General features: G+C 37.3%; 2 long non-coding RNA genes across 5 annotated transcripts in view; one reads left to right on the top strand and one right to left on the bottom strand.

Moving 5' to 3' along the window:
* Positions 1-14,071, top strand: part of LOC123516828 — a 92,371-nt gene extending 78,300 nt beyond the window's left edge. Inside the window, exon 3 of the long non-coding RNA XR_006678294.1 lies at positions 13,418-14,071. This is a non-coding gene — a long non-coding RNA (uncharacterized LOC123516828). The remainder of the gene's footprint in view (positions 1-13,417) is intronic.
* LOC123516827 overlaps positions 1-17,500 on the bottom strand; it is a 118,803-nt gene that overhangs the window by 9,589 nt on the left and 91,714 nt on the right. The gene's annotated exons all lie outside the window — the stretch shown is intronic.

Below are 17,500 nucleotides of genomic sequence, written 5' to 3'. Positions count from 1 at the left end.
TAATAAAATATTCAATAATCATGTTGTTTGTACAGTCTCATTAGGGAACTTAAGAAAATTTGATGCATTTGTGGATAAGGTAGGATACAAATACTGCTACATATAGGTCTGAGACCTACTTGTACCTCCATTATTTCCTTACATTCTTCTTTTATTCAACGTTTGTCTTTTTCACTGATGGAACAATAACTTTAAACTTTTAGCATCAGTAGAGTAAAATGCTAAGGCAAGCTGAAGGCCCTCAAAGTCAATAGATTTTCTTAGTCTTAATGGGGCGAGGTACTGAGGAACGTGCAGAGCAGTACCAAGATGTGCCGCACAGGACATAATGCAGGGAGACGGGTGAAGAGCAACGCGGGATGGCTGCACTCACATCTGGACTGACCATGTTTCCAGACAATTTTTTTTTTCTCTTCCCCCCTTTCTCTCTCTCTCTCTCTCTCTCTCTCTCTCTCTCTCTCTCTCTCTCTCTCTTTTGAGACTCAGTGGTGAGTAGAAGTTCCCACTCACCCTTGGGCAGTTGGGTGAGAGGAACATATCACAATTGATCATTCGGGTCCAGATCTTCTTTCGGTTTTTCAGAAACACTCAGTGATGCGTAAGGGGAACGAACATGATAACGGGCATTGGCCCATTCTGTCTTACCCTGCCGGAACAAGGCCATCAATTGCTCTTGAAACCCACGATCATACGCGTCACCACGGCCTGTAACCGACTGTATTAATTCCTGTGGCTGCCTCCTCCACCCAACGACCCATGGATGACGTTCTCTACAGCAGTGGAGAATCTCAGTCACCGATTTCCAAAGGCAATGACTTACAGTGCAGCATCTCCATCGCACACCATCCTCGCATGACCGTACCATTGCGAACTATGTCCTCCTTCCCAGCGTTTTTTTCTTATTTATACATTATGGGCTTTTCACGGGAATTTATGGGCTAAAGGAGATACTTCCCAGCGTTTACACATCAGTATTCTGTCGTGAAACTTGTGTCTGAGAGCAACGTGTTGGGTGATGTCAAGTTGCGTTGATTGGCAAAAGTGAATTAAGTATTAAAGATATTCCTGCTTGGCCTCGCAAACTAACAACGTATCTTCTCACTCGTTACGCGATTGGTGGCGACCATAATCTCAGCAAGGAATTGCAAGAAATACATTTCGCTCGTAAATTCTATCAGGACGGGCAGCCTCTCAGTAAAGAATTGTGGTCACGTAGATTCTACATGACCCACCACCGTCATCTACTGAGTTTTAATTCTTGTCCTATCTTGTCTTATGGGGTACGTAAACTGAAGAATGATGTACCATCTTTGCTATAAGCAGCGGGGTATTGGTGTGCTTGAAGTCATGGCTCATGCATGTGCCTTCACTATGAAACAACACCGATACCCATGGCCACACAGCTCCCAACGCTACTTGCTGACGTTACCACGCATTGGAAGTGCCCTCGATGTCAGGAGCCTGGAGTAAGCATTTGACGTGGCTGTTCGTGACAAAACCGCTTCTATGTTGTTGTTCCATCAGCCATTCAGCCATCGATTCAGACACACGCCGACACACTCGACGTTTCTACTCCTCTATTCCCCTCTCCACAGGTGCATGCTCTTTGCAGCTGTTCACAAAAGCTGATGACCCGATCTGTCTCTAGAAACACGACTGGATACTATCGAACCTCGCATGTCTAACATAGTTGTAATTCAAGTCAAGACAAACCACACCTACCTTGGTGGAGACCCTTGCAAGTTTCAATCACTTCGGTCAGCTCACTCTCGGAAGGGTTAGAAGCTTTCGTTACTCGCTTTGAGAATGTAAGTTTAGAGAGAGCCTCCTTTTTGTCTTCACCTGCGATCCGTCATCTCCTCGAACCCTGGTTTCTACTCTAAATTATCAAACGTAACATTCGCCGGCAGGCCACAACAAATGCATGTTGTGTCATGGAACGCTTGCGTTATTTCGTCGTTTGACACAATTTCTTCCTTACAGGCTTATGTGTACAGATATCACTCTCATTTTCATTCATTTTGTGTGCCTTCATGAAATCAGGCGTCATGCCAATCTATTAGGATATACTTTACGTTCATCTGGTACGAAATGGCCAGGTCACATACGTTCACTCCACTGATGCAGAGACAATCTTCCAGTTGTCTGAGTTGGCAGCGGGAAAAGGCTAACTTCGCCTTTGTCATGACAAATAAAAAAATGAATGCACTTTCTCCTCTTACGGATCAAAAATTATTTTCATAGGGAGGCTTCAACGTTAGTCACTCAGGTGCTCCGGCGCTTCGTTGGAGCCTTGGTCTCCATTGTCTTCTGAAGTGAATTAAGTGCTAAGGAAAGGAGAAGTTGAGAGTAAACCGAATGGATCCTTTGCGTACATTATTCGATGATCTTTATTTTAATACTTGAAAGTTAAAAATAAAATAAACAAATAAATGAATGAATACAATTAATAGATATAAATTAATTTGATCATTCATTAAATTGACCTTAAAAGGAGACAGGCGTGATCAGAGAAAATCAAAGAAAACCTGAATGATCTCTTAATTTCTTATTACATCCAATGTTTGAGTTGAAAATTTTCCGTTGAATATGGCTTACAAGTGTGATATTATTCGCAAAATTTATGATTACAAATGGAGAACTTCTGTGAGTGAGGAGGACAAATAATCATTTTCAGATATTACAACTGAGTATTTGCGGGAGAAGCAATGAACAGAGAACAGTACCTACATGTCTCACTAATGTTTCTCTTCTTTTTATTCCTTTCATGTTCACCCATGGAAACATAAGAGCCTTTCACTTGATTACCATGTTCGGTTTGCAAGAAAGAGGGAAAGATAAAACAAGGAAAATGAAGAATGATATGTAGAAAAAACATGCATTAAAACAACGAAAACACAAAGAAAACGAAGATAAAAAAAAACATCCATTATGAAAAAAAATAAAGAAAAATTTTACGAACAAATAATGAAAACAAAAAAACAGATAAGAAAGAAAAGAGTACACAAATTTTGAGAAGTGAAGGAGGAATAGAGATGAAGAAAAAAACAGGAGAGAAAGAGATGAAGCCAGTAAGGGATGTTATTAAAGTTCTAAATCCACAGTACATAATGTCAATTCTGCAAAGGACTAACTGAGACGAAGCCAGTCAGTCACCCACTCATCTCATTCCCCCCCTCTCCTACCCACCCCCTGATCTCCTACCCACAGATCTACCCACCCTCCATCTCCTCACCATCACACACACGCACACGCACGTTAAATAACACCTTTAAACCAATATATATAGCAGAGAGTAACAAATTTATCGTCACGCGAATCTTTGCAGTCCTTTAGACTTTTCAAATCTAGCACACGCTCTTAAATTATCATCACAAAGATATTGCCAAGCGACAGGTGGTAGTAGTGCAGGATATACTCACGTAATGGAGTGTTGAGAAGCACTTTTTTTCCGCCACATTAATGGGGCAAGAGTACTTCCTACAAAGATCAGCGTTTCATCTATTCATCTGCTGGTCAAAAGTCCAGTATTCAGAAAACACATTTCTCTCTCACTAAGTCTGTTTTCGAAGACAACAGTGATAATTAGTAGTGTTTTCAAGAGTTCTTCATCGGTTAATAATGTGGAAGTCTTATGAAGCTGCCACTAGAAGCGCAGCAAAAAAAAAAAATAATGAAAACCGTGAAACCCTAATAAATGAGCAACAGACGGCGAGAGTAACGGACTGTTTGCAACGACGACTTTTTGAAGTAGTATAATTAATAAGTGACACATGTGTACATTCTTAAATGTTTTGTTTGTCTGTGTATCTTTGCCTCTTTCTGTCTACTTGTTTAAATCCACACACACACACACACATCTCTCTCTCTCTCTCTCTCTCTCTCTCTCTCTCTCTCTCTCTCTCTCTCTCTCTCTCTCTCTCTCGTCCAGCCAACAAGTCAGTCCAGTGTTCCTTTATATTATTAACGAGCGTCATGCAGTTAACACAAAGGAAAGGCAGCACAGGACACACTCAGCCTGACACTGCCTGCACAATGCCGCCACATTTCCGCTACAATAACAGGTCACTCAACGCTTCACTAAATATGTCGCTTCGTGTCAGCAGCTGTGAGCCTGATTTTACTTTTTTCCCCCATAACATTGTATTTGCGAACCCTCTTTTTTTCCATCTCTTCTTTTGTCTTTATTCATGGAGTGTTTCCAGATTTTGCTTATTTTAGTACTTACTTTTTTTTCTTGTTACGGGTTTTCTTTACCTCTATTTCATTTTATTTGACTAAAACACTGACAATAACAACTTTTTTTTTCTCTATATGTATTTGTAATTTGAATTTTCGTTTTCTGATAGTTTAATTGTTTTGCACTTTAAACATTATTAATGATATTCTTTTTTTGTGTTTGATGCAACGTCACGTTTAATGAACTGTTTCGCAAGCCATCATTGACAGTAACAGTAGTGGTTGAGTAATGGAAATGTTTGAGCAATGGAGCAGTTATTTTCTTGAAGTACCTACAGTGTCATTTTCTGTTCACTATGAAAGATATGTCTAATCATAAAAGGTTAAGGGTTAACATTTGATACCTAAAAAAAATGTATGAAATCAATAATTTGAAGGGTGTGAAAGGTACAATGACCTCCATCTGTGGGAGCACGCTGCGCACCAAGGATATTTAAGGTCGTTGACTCTTATTCTCCTGCATTTCACTCAGCAAGAAAATTCACATCACCTCACTGCCCGGGCTTAAAAAACCACGGAGCAAAGGAGATGCGCGACACACCTGTAGCAGACACCTCAGAAATGCAGGCGTTTCAACAGGTTCGGCTTCGTAAATCTCTAAAATCCTTGGTATGAGGAGGAAAAAATGACCCATTGCATTTGCTTCTTTTTCAGCATCAAACATGTAAAGAAGATGTAAAAAGAAAAATCAACAGAAAAGTATATCTTACCAAACGTTCTTATAAAAAAGAGTATTGAATAAGAGACGTGAGACACAAGAAGCCCGAGGCTAACTTGGTTGTCATGTTGTCTTAGAGAAAGAGTCAAGTATCAGCAAGGCTACGACAATAGCGTAAGGCAGACTGTTCTGTGTCCAACGGTACCAAAATAGGAGACACTAAGTGAGGTGGACGAAGCAGAGATAACTGCACGAAACGTTGGCTGCGGGAGTGAAAGAGACGTTCAATTAGCAAATTCAGTAACGCGGCAAAAGTGAAAAATTGCTATAAAAGCCAGCAACATACGAAACATCGAAGCAGAATGTCAGAAAATTAAGACAGTCATGATTACATTTGTGTGTGTTTCCAGACAAGGGAATCGGACAAGAACAGTCGAAACAGGACGGAGTTTCCAGGGAGTAGATAAATTTTTCATGTGTACAAATCTAGACAAAACGTATTGTTAAAAGTTGAGTGTTGCTCGTCTTATTAAGTAGAATGTGTAGCTCGTCAGTTTTGGTTCGTAATGGAGAAGATTCTAACCAATAAAACTTTTCTGTACTTGTTGAACATTGCAGAGGAGGTGGTGGGAGGGTACAGAAGGGAGGGAAGGGAAGGATAGAGAGAAGAGCTATAGGGTGGAAAAGAAAATTTTGATGTAGCGTATCGTAAGAGAGAAGAGATCGAAGGGGAAGAAGGAAAATGGGAGAGTTTCGCTTGAAAGAAGAGGAAAGGGAAAAAGGGAGATGTGTGTCGCTATCTTCAAACCAGCAACTGAATTCCAGCGTCACTCTTTATACAGAAGTTTTGCTATGCAGCGCGTCGCCAGGGTGCAAGTGATCAATGTTCCACTGGTGCATTTGACGCGACAGACTTTTGTGGGGAAGTGAATGAAGAGGCTCTAGATTCGGATCATTGGAATTTTATTTCCAGTTAGGATATAAAAAAAACAATTTAGTCTGCATGTCAGTGGCACTAAATAAAAAAAGACGCACGTGGTATTTATTATGCCTTGAAATATAACAATTGTCAACAAAACATTGTCTATCTTTGAAGATCTGATTTTTTTTCCCTTTCCTCTTTCAAAATAGTTTCATAAATGAAATAGCATAAACGAATGTAAAATTTTTATTATTGCTTCCACACTTTTGTTGTAAAAGTGATGATGACAAGTGTTATTTCAAGTCTTTTGAAGTTAAGGTAAATGTGCAAGCCCATTGATAATCCTTACACGTCATGATTTCAGGGTCTTGACCACGTAAATTCACTTCCTTTTCCTCCTTCCTTCCTGCACACACATGAAACTTAGGACTCATATTCTCTTTCTCACTAGAAAGAGAGGACACACCTCTTTGAAGGGAAACTCCCGGTGACACCCACACCGAGGAACTAAAGTCACACGAATCGCAAAGGGAAATTCCGTGTTGCTCTACGTGCGAGTTGGTGGAAGGCAGTTCTCACCCTTGTTGCTATGTATATATGGATGAATCTTGCGTGTATCTCTCTTGGCTTTTCCTCTTCCTTACTCTCTCCACATTACACGGCCACAAGGAGGAAGAACCTTTACCCAAGAAAATGGAGAGTGAAAATGATATCCAGAGCAGCTATTTTCCCTGAAAGAGCCTGTGTTAGCGTCCTTCATTCTTAGATCGTCTTTCTCATCGCCAACATTACCATGTCAAAGCCCGTGGCGTTGCTGGAAATACAAGACGTCAGGGCTGAAAGTTAGGAGCATGAGGGTCCTTCCTGCGAGCATTTGAGAAGTAATGCATGAATTAAGGCTCTTAAGATCCAAGCCTGGCCTCTGAGGATTCATAAGAAAACCAGATTATAAACATGACATCTAAGTTCCCGTCACCCTGTGCCTTACCATCATTTTCCTTAATAATAATAATACTTTTGAAGCAATCATCACGAGCACCACCGCACTTAAACCTTAAACTGCAAACACTAGTGAAACCAAAGATACGTTTCTCCTTTTTTTCCCAGTTTCTTGAGTTTGCCATGTTGACTCCATACCTCTAACGTCACCTTGTGTACACTGCAGCGTTCCTGGCTTCACAAAACGATTAGGAAAATCCTCTGAAGATTTAATTGTACGGATTGTGAGAAAAATCTGCCTAATACCAGTAGAAATCTCAACCCGGAACATCAACAGAGAGAGAGAGAGAGAGAGAGAGAGAGAGAGAGAGAGAGAGAGAGAGAGAGAGATCCACACTAAAACACCTTCTCTACCAATGAAAGAACCCTGAGATAAGATTATCTACGCCAGCTGTTTAGACTAATGTCTCTTCTCTGTCCAAGCTAAGGGGAGTTTGTAACTTAATTTGCTTCTGTAGTGGAGTGTTAAGAATTTGTCGGTAATTGCAGTGGTCATATAGTCCAACGTAATGGCAGCGGTCATAGATTCCAATGTTCTATTTTTTTACTACTACTACTACTACTACTACTACTACTACTACTACTACTGCCACTTCTACTATGTACTACTACTGCTACTACTACTATTATTATTACTACTACTACTGTTAATAATAATAATAATAATAATTAATAATAATGCCACTACTGCAACAATAAAAACAACAACAATTAAAACAATAATAACAAAAACTACTACTACTAGTACTACTACTACTACTATTACTACGCACTATCACTGCCACAACAACAACTAGAATTACTATCACTACTACAACTACTACGTACTATCACTGCCACAACAACAACTACTATTACTACCACGACTACGATTTATACTACCACTACTACTACCACTATTGCTGCTGATACTGAATTTTTGTTTGGTAGGAGATTGGGAAGAACATATTTTCGTGCGTGTATGTTGGTCATTCATTTCAATATAAGTTAAGTTAGATATGTCCGCAGTTTGTAGCGCGGGTGTGCGTGGCTCGCATTTCCTCTTGCATGCAAATGTCGTGAATACGCTTTTTGTTACACTCTTGTTTTTATTTGTGTGCTGAGTGTTCTCACTATTTCCACTTACTTCTTTTAATAAATCTTATTCCTCACGTGTTATTTGCCTGCATGTTTCTTGCTTGACCCCGATACTTTCACAGCACTTTTAGTTTAATGGTCATCCCTTGTTAACATTCAGGGCAGCGTTGAAAATTGTTTGCATGTTCAAAGTAAAAGTTTAATCTAGTAATTTTATATTATATAGCTATTCTTGAGACTATACTAAAAAAAAAAGTGACGATAAGGTTTTTAAGAGAAAGTAATAAATTGTCTAACAATAAAAGCGTTAATCATATGCATGCCATAAAAAAAGTGTGGATGAGGCTACAGGTCAGAATAGTTGATCAAAAGGCGGAAAAAGACTACATAATTATCTAGAGGCATACACTTCACTTATACACCCAGTCCGTATTTTGAAGTTAACTAGTGCCCGGTGCAATATAAGTTTTATACCATTAGAGTTTGAAACATATCCTACTGATAACATATATTCAGTTATTGGTCTTTCATGTGTGTGGTCTTGTTATTGATCAGGTTTTCATACGTACTGTTCCCTATTGAAACTTTCCTAGGATCATGGAAAATAAACTCTTACAACATCAACTCCTATAAGACTCAATTAAGAGCATTAGAAATAAGACACAAAAATGTATAATTTTAATTCTCGTAGTGGGAGATTAAAAAAAAAACATTTTCTTACATAGTTCAAATACGAATCTTGAAACTCTTCTATCAATTAGCATTTTTTCCTTCGATTTTTTTTTTCTCTCGACGCGACAGGCAATCTTTCTTCCACTCTACATTAGAAAACATGACAAAGTTATGGATGGGAATCACAAATGAAACTAGGTTAGCATATTATATACTTTAGGGGCCTACCAGGAATAGTCCTGATGGCCTCTTGCAGGTTCCCCTATTTCCTCTGAACTAACCAACCTCCTGCCAATACAGGCATATAAAACAATCAACTTGTTTTGTCCAGTGGTCATTGACGGCGCAGAGTGAGGTCCGCCACACCAGTAATTAACATGGTCTGCATAAAGACATGAATTGATGTATACGTGCGCTTGATGTGTATAACAGAGGAATTGTAGCCCTCAATACGTTCATTGCTGTGTGTGTGTGTGTGTGTGTGTGTGTGTGTGTGTGTGTGTGTGTGTGTGTGTGTGTGTGTGTGTGTGTGTGTATGTGTGTGCGTGTGTGTGTGTGTGTGTGTGTGTGTGTGTGTGTGTGTGTGTGTGTGTGTGTGTGTGTGCAAATTTACATCAATAGTGACAGAATAAATCCTAATTAATCTACTCAACTATTACAATAAGTTTTATATAATGCGGAGTTTTGCCAATAAATCGATTACAACAAAACAATTACGGATTACCAGTTTAAATAGGTGTTCTTTGAAGCAACTAATACATTTATTAAGTACAGTTTTAAAGTATCATTCACAGCGTTATCGCCTTAGTGATGGTGTAGAGAGAGAGAGAGAGAGAGAGAGAGAGAGAGAGAGAGAGAGAGAGAGAGAGAGAGAGAGAGAGAGAGAGAGAGAGAGTAAAAGTTACATTATTGATCGTCACTCACCCTTGCGGATCCTGTTAACAACGCGATGAAAAAAAAAAAAATGAAGGCAAAAAGCAAACTACATCTTTACACTGATCACTTCCTCTACTGGTCACGTATTAACCCAAAGAGTCACGTAACACCGCCCTCCTCCCTCGTATTAAGACTCACGAACACGTTATTGTGTAAAGAATAATATTACAATCACGTGCCATTATACCTGGTTGGCTTATTTTGTTCATATTTCACACTGATAGACGTCTGTATTATCTAATCACCTCAGTGCATAAACTTCACGGTCTGTTTCAATTGTCTTAACCGGTTCTGATTTAAAGGATAATGAGGGATCTTGTTTTCTTAATTGTTCGTTTTTTTTTTTTTTTTCTTCAAGCTTCATGTTACTCTTCTCGCTTATCGCGGTCATTAATCAGTTTCATCCTTGCTCGCATTTTTTTTTTTTATGGTATATTTGTGTGGTTTTGCTACGATATCTGAGTGAATGGTGTGTGTTTTTCTCTGTGTGTGAGTTGCGGTTGTTTTAGTTGTGTGTGTGTGTGTGTGTGTGTGTGTGTGTGTGTGTGTGTGTGTGTGTGTGTGTGTGTGTGTGTGTGTGTGTGTGTGTGTGTGTGTGTGTGTGTGTGTGTGTGTGTGTGTGTGTGTGTGTGTGTGTGTGTGTGTGTGTGTGTGTGTGTGTGTGTGTGTGTGTGTGTGTGTGTGTGTGTGTGTGTGTGTGTGTGTGTGTGTGTGTGTGTGTGTGTGTGTGTGTGTGTGTGTGTGTGTGTGTGTGTGTGTGTGTGTGTGTGTGTGTGTGTGTGTGTGTGTGTGTGTGTGTGTGTGTGTGTGTGTGTGTGTGTCAATGTTGTCTGATCTTACATTCTTTTCTATACCTTATTCTGCAGATTAATATGAATACCGTGTCTTATTTCCCTTACTGTTTTCCGATAACTGATCCTCGTAAAGTGTCTCAAGTACAAGTTTTAAGTCAGTTAGGAACAAGTTATAATTCAGTTAATGGTGTAGGAATGAGGAGTTCGTAGTACGGACCGGAAATCAAGTCAAAAACAATCAATCTCCGAACTCTGCTCGAAGTATCAAAGCACAAACTCAAAATAAATAAAGATATAAATAAATAAATAAACAAATAAATAAAACTCGGGAAATTCCTATTTCAAATTATCGCGGCAACTTAACATTTTACTTAATGAGAAAAAAAGACTAGAAAAGCAAAAAAAAAATATATATATATATATAAGCCATAAAAATATGAAAACAGGAAGAGAAAAAGCAGATTCGTTAAGATTCATTCTGTCGAGGGAAACATGTCAGTAGTCACTAAACTGAAAGCATTGCTAAAAGAGGCTGAAGGACGTAGAGAAAGGAAATGCAGGCGTGTAAAGTGAACAAAATCCGAATGGAAACAGACAGAAAACAAGAAGTGATTCAAAATGCCGGAGGAGAATGCAAGGATGGAGATGACTAAAGGAGGGAATTGATTAAACGAGTAACAACCTTTGACTGTTCCCCTCTTCAAAGGCCGTGTGTGGATGGCAGCCACTCATAAGGGGCCTACACTCCAAGGATGGGGCAATACAAACCAGCCTTGTTCGTGCAGTCTTCCCTTTGACTCTAGCTTTTCCAACTTGACTGGCATCCTCCATTTTCTGTACAAAGCATTCTCTCTCTCTCATATATATATATATATATATATATATATATATATATATATATATATATATATATATATATATATATATATATATATATATATATATATATATATATATATATATATATATATATATATATATATATATTCATGCAGTTGCTATATGTCGTGTATCAGATATCAGTTCCTTTATATCTTTGCTTCCATTTTCTACTTATCTCATACCAGCAGATTATGGTGACAAATTAGGCTCGAAAATCCTTATCCAGTACAGTTTTGACGTGCACTAGAAAATCACGCCTCCAATATAAAGACACGATCTGTCTTGGCTGGAGACAGACACCCAACAACAAAATTTGTATTTGATGAGTGAAAGATAAAGTTGGCGCAGCAAAGCATTTATCTATGGAAGAGTACATAAAAGTAAAAAGAACAGACAATATGATACAAGGTCGTAAATTCCAATATGTTCGTATGGAACTGTATGTATGGAGTGAGAACATCATGGACAAATAAAAAAAATGCGAAATGTTGAAGGATGGAAATATAGGGTTAGGAAATTATGGGGGTCAAAAGGCTAGCATTGGAGACACCAATCTCTACAGATAACATTTCATCCAGCCTGGTGTTGCGTATATATGGTATGGACGGTAGAAATGTATAGATTAATATGGAATTACCGAAATGATTGTCATGCAGACCGTATCTAGCCAGTCTGTACAATAGTTTCACCTCGTTGCTCTTTTCGTTATCTTCTCTTGAATTATGAGTTTGTATGGTCTCTTTCCTTTTAGTTTTTGGGAGTAACGTCCTCTGGTTTTTTGTGGTTTCTTTCTCCTTGCGTCTGTTGTCTCCCTCATATATTAGTATTTTCATTATTATTTTTTCCTTAGTCTGCATGATTTTATTTCCTTTGGTGTGTGTTGCCTCCTTTCTTAGCTTGTGTGATCGTTTTCCTCTTAGTATGATCTTTCATTCTTTTGATTTATGTGGTTTGTTGTATGTGATCTTTCTTCTTTTTGCATTCCCTTCCCTTGTGTTATAATAACTTCTCTTGATTTCATCAGTCGTTCAAATCCTGTCAGATCTTGAAATACGTTGACGTTGTTCATTGATATTATTCATCAAGGAATCAATCCTATGCAGTTCGGTTCTCTCTCTCACACCTCTGAGGTATTCACTGCGTTTTATTAAATAATCGGTTGCATGCTGCACTCAGGACACTCGAGTATGTATTTAAAAAAAACTTTTTTTTCTTAAAATTCACATCTAGAAAACCTCGACTCCAAAAATTTTTCCATACCATTGTGTTTTACATGTTTTTTATCTATTTATTTATCTAATTTAGTTTACATATTTATTTGTACTTATTTCTTTACTTTATTTTCAATAATCATTCTATCTTTATTCAGTGGCAGCATCTTTCTCCAATATTTTCCTCCCTCTCACACACACACACACAAAAATAAATAAATAAACAAAATAAACATTCCTCAAATTATAAAATCTTTTTGATAGTGTTGACGGTTCAGATGAATTAATTCATGGGACAGCCTCTGAGGGCCACATATCGATGTTCATATTTATCTCTCTCTCTCTCATATATATATATATATATATATATATATATATATATATATATATATATATATATATATATATATATATATATATATATATAAGTTTGGTTCATAGGTGATTATTATTTTGTGCTCATATTTTGTTTTGTGCTTATTTCTTATTTCATAGACAACTATTTTGGACTTTGTCATCAGTTGGTATTTGCTCAACCAATATCTGTACCTATTTCTGATCCGGGAGCAATTCTGCTGTACCTCATAATCTGCCGGACATTTCCTCGACTAAATACACCCGTAAATACCGCTTCGCTGAAATATGCTCCACCAGCACATGACAAAGTGCAGCCAGCTCACACCACAACGTTCGGCCTTCTCGATCAAAATCAGGCACGTAGAAAATACATGAATCATATTAATCAAGAAGAAAATTATGCTTTTCGAACACCAGTACTGAAGTAGAAAAGAAGCGCATACTAATTCATAATAGCCAAGAGTAACAAGTTAAGCTCATGAGTAAAAATATATTAATGCAGACGTAGTTTTTCATGCAAAAAAAAAAATGATAATGATTTGCACTAACATATCTAGATTCCTTTTCCTATTGTATTGGCAACCCCAGCAACAATTCAACATTTACTTGCTAACCATCGTTTTACACTTTCTGGAAAAAGTGATGGTGATGATGATTTCTCATTTTCCAGCCTCCCTCCAGAGCTGTGAAATGGCGAAGAAAAGGCGTGAGTGATTGGAATCCCCGAGTCCACGACAGTAAGGCTTGGGCGGGATTTGCCCTCAACCTTTAAAAATGGTTCGTTTCCTTTCTTCTTCACTGTCTTTGTCTTTTGAAGGTCATATAAATACTTAAGTGTGTATCACATGGAGGTGCCTGAAAAGTCGTAGGTTACCAGAAAAATAATTGACGGGAGTGAAAGGATTAAGGTAGTAACGCAATGGTGTGTATTTAAGGGTATCAGATATGGATGGCTCTGAAGCATGATTCAGTACTTGTATTCTTGCATCTGAAGTTAACCTTTTCATTGGTACATTTAAAAATTTACAACACTAGATTCACTGAGCAGTCTTTTTAAGCTCGAAGAGAAAGAAAAAGGATTAAATCAACAAGTTTTCAAATTATCTTAGAATTGAGGAAATATGTTTAAACGCCAGTAAAAGAATTAAATGGAGTGATTACAATTTCTACGTTACGCTTTAAATAGGAATAAGACAAAACAAAACAAAGCAATGTTCGCCTTTTGTTTGCATACTGCGTAGTGTTTCCCGGTGAAATTACATGTGCACCTCAAACAGACAACCATGCACTAAATCAATAGATGAAAGTCAAAACAAAAAAATAAAGAACCAATTCCTTCAACAATATTTTTTTCTATTTAAATCAAGTTTGAACCTATTAATTTTTGTCTTATCTTTATTACAGATGTTAAGAATTTTCCTCAGATTACAGTTTATAGTTCGATGCATGGTACAAAAGAATTAACACCAGCACGGTAAGGATGATGATGGCAAACGCAACCATTATTTCAACCTTTAGCTGTTCCATCAACTTTATTTTTCATATGTTCATTTCTATTTATTTATTTATTTTTTTACTGCAATACCGGCACAGCGGAATATTTATAATTTATGTCATCGAGATTCAGTTAGTATTGTTTTTTTTTAGGTTTTCCCTGTTGTCTGGCTTTGTCTGTCTGTCTGTGCGTCCTGATTCGCAACGAAGAAACATGATGATGGAAACTTTTTATCGAGTAGATTTATTATGCACGGGTCGAACACCGCAGTACCTTTACTTTTACTAACAGGGTGAATGATCCTTCCTGTATCGAGAGAGAGAGAGAGAGAGAGAGAGAGAGAGAGAGAGAGAGAGAGAGAGAGAGAGAGAGAGAGAGAGAGAGAGAGAGAGAGAGAGAGAGAGAGAGAGAGAGAGAGAGAGAGAGAGAGAGAGAGAGAGAGAGAGAGAGAGAGAGAGAGAGAGAGATTCTAGTGTGCAGTATTATGTTGCACCTTTTACACACACTGGAATTTATGTATAATGTTCGAGTGGTAAAGAAAATATACGAAACAGCAGTGTGGATACAATAACTGTCGAGTGATATGAAGATAAAGAATAAAGAATACAATATAACTATCCTCGCTCGGATCTGCTGTAGAGTGCCACCTGATGCAATGCTGCCACCACAACACAATGTGCTTTGAAGAAAAGAGACCATTTAGCGTGTGTGATCATGCCATCATTTACTTTGAAAGCACATATATTTGTAAAAAAAAATAAATAAATAAAAATAAAAAATAAATAAACGGAGTACATGAAATCTTTTGTGGTATGCATGTGTAGACTCTGGAAAGGTGTTAATATCAGTAATAAGAAGTCATATGAGAATTGTTGGTATACAAAAAAAAAAAAATATCGAATTAAGTGTCTGTGTTATGTCTAAATTTTGCCGAAAACTGAATATCACCAATTAAGCAAGTTACTAGGAGGGGAGGCTTTGGTGACCCTTTATAGAAAACGCATCGAAATGGCTGCATGAAATCATCCGTGCTACACAAAAAGATTTTTGGATAACTCAGAATAAAAAAATAAAAAATATTACAAAACTGGGAACTTTTGGCACCAATTAAGTATTAATCATATTGAAGAGTCCACTTGTAATATGTGGCACATCCACTTCTGCGTTCGTCTTCTGTTAATACGCACAGTGTTATAAAATTGGTTTGTGTAGGCAGAGTAAAGATATAAAAGAGCCGGTTAATTTTTTATCCATCATGTGCGAATCTGTAGCACAAATAAAGAACTAAAAGTTAAAAGCTAATGATGGGAAAATATTTCTGTAAGTGAGAAATATATTTGAAAACACTTAGAAATAAGCGGGTCTGGTGGTTGTTCGGTATTGAAAGGTTTACATAGTTTATGAAAAAAAATGTACTTTTCTTTGTTATGGTCATACTGTTAGGTTTTCCAGGCTATTACGTATTTTTGTTTTTGTTTTTCATAGCTAGTATAGAAGTGCGTCTCTTAAAACGTACTACATCAGTTAGGCCCCGGATTTACATCATATTTCAAAAAGAATAGCGTTGTACTGCTGCTGTGCTTCTGAAAATATGGAGAGTTGAATGAACTATTAAGCGACAAATCTAGTACACATCCCTCGTCTCTCCCCCCATTTCATATCTCTCTCTCTCTCTCTCTCTCTCTCTCTCTCTCTCTCTCTCTCTCTTATATATATATATATATATATATATATATATATATATATATATATATATATATATATATATATATATATATATATATATATATATATATATATATATATATATATATATATATATATATATATATATATATATATATATATATATATATATATATATATATATATATATATATATATATATATATATATATATATGGTAGGAAAGACTATTTTTAACACATTTTCTCACATTACTATGGAACACAACGAATCACTGATGTCATATTAGTATTATACTGCACGAGTAATTGATCAGTTGAGTAAACATTCCACTACACGGAAACAACTGCGCAAAAATGGAGCAGCGTCCATATGAAGATTAGCTTAATTATCACTACCGCTCTTTACAGTGATGGGTTCCTCCTCCCCTTCCCACGTATGGTGATATTGTACGGCATTGTCTGCAATGATATATAATGGACGAACTATAATCTTCATACAACATACTAACAAGCCAAAACGTAAATTGTCTATTTTTTCACCTTTATATTAGTTCATTAACTTCATATATCTGCGTATGCATTTACTTTTATGAAGCCGAACAGGTGAGACTAAAAATCTATTTTGGGAGAGGTATTAGCCAATGACAATACAAAAGGGCGAAAAAAAGCCCACACACACAGAGAGAGAGAGAGAGAGAGAGAGAGAGAGAGAGAGAGAGAGAGAGAGATTATTATTGGAAAGTTACATAATCAAGTAAACGTCGTGTCAAAATCTCGACTGTGACACGGTGGCCTATGAAATTTAAAGCTAGCCGTTTCTATCTTCTGAGTCACATTACATTGAGAAAACACAGGATGAAGTACCAGATCTTTATTTCTCTGACATTTCAACGGGCAGTCTTCCCTTTGTCTTCCTTTGCCGAAGCGCTGTAAGGATAAAAACGTTCCTTCTTCATGTGTTTTCTAGCTGGCTACCACAATCCACTCACTTGTCTAACCAATTCAGCACATCAGTTTTGTTCAATAATTAAACTGTATCTACATGCCTCGTATGCTGTATTCAATTTTCTTTGTGTTCCTCGCTTGTGTTCCTCGCCCGCGTAACAGTTTCTCGCGCGCTGTGTAACCCTGTTGTTTTCCATTCATATTCCTTTGTTTTGCATCCGCATTCATTGAAGGTTTTCGTGTTTTTCTTCTGGTTCCCCGTTCAACACAAAACACTTTATATTTTTAGGGTTAACTGAAATGTTTGTTGTTTTCCTCTTTCATATATTTCCCCTTCACGTAACATTTTATTTTATCCTTTTCACCACGGGAACTTTTTTTTTTTTTTCGTGTCCACAACGAGGTGACTTCAATTTTGTTCACTGCGCAACGTTTCCATTTCAAGGCCAAACTATTTTTTTTTCTTTTCTGTTTTTTTTTTTTTTTCGTTTTCTTTTCCATGCAGTAGTTTTCCGTGACACGCTCCATTTCCTTCCCATCGTCCAAGGTTTTTAGTTCGACTTTCAATCGGAAGCCTTCTCTTTATGTCCTCAGCGACAGACATTGTGTTTTGTTTTGTTTATTT

Source organism: Portunus trituberculatus, chromosome 41 (assembly GCF_017591435.1).
Source record: "Portunus trituberculatus isolate SZX2019 chromosome 41, ASM1759143v1, whole genome shotgun sequence".
NCBI lineage: Eukaryota > Metazoa > Arthropoda > Malacostraca > Decapoda > Portunidae > Portunus > Portunus trituberculatus.
The sequence above is the reverse complement of the archived record's forward strand: the minus strand, read 5'-3'. Positions and strand labels throughout refer to the sequence as shown.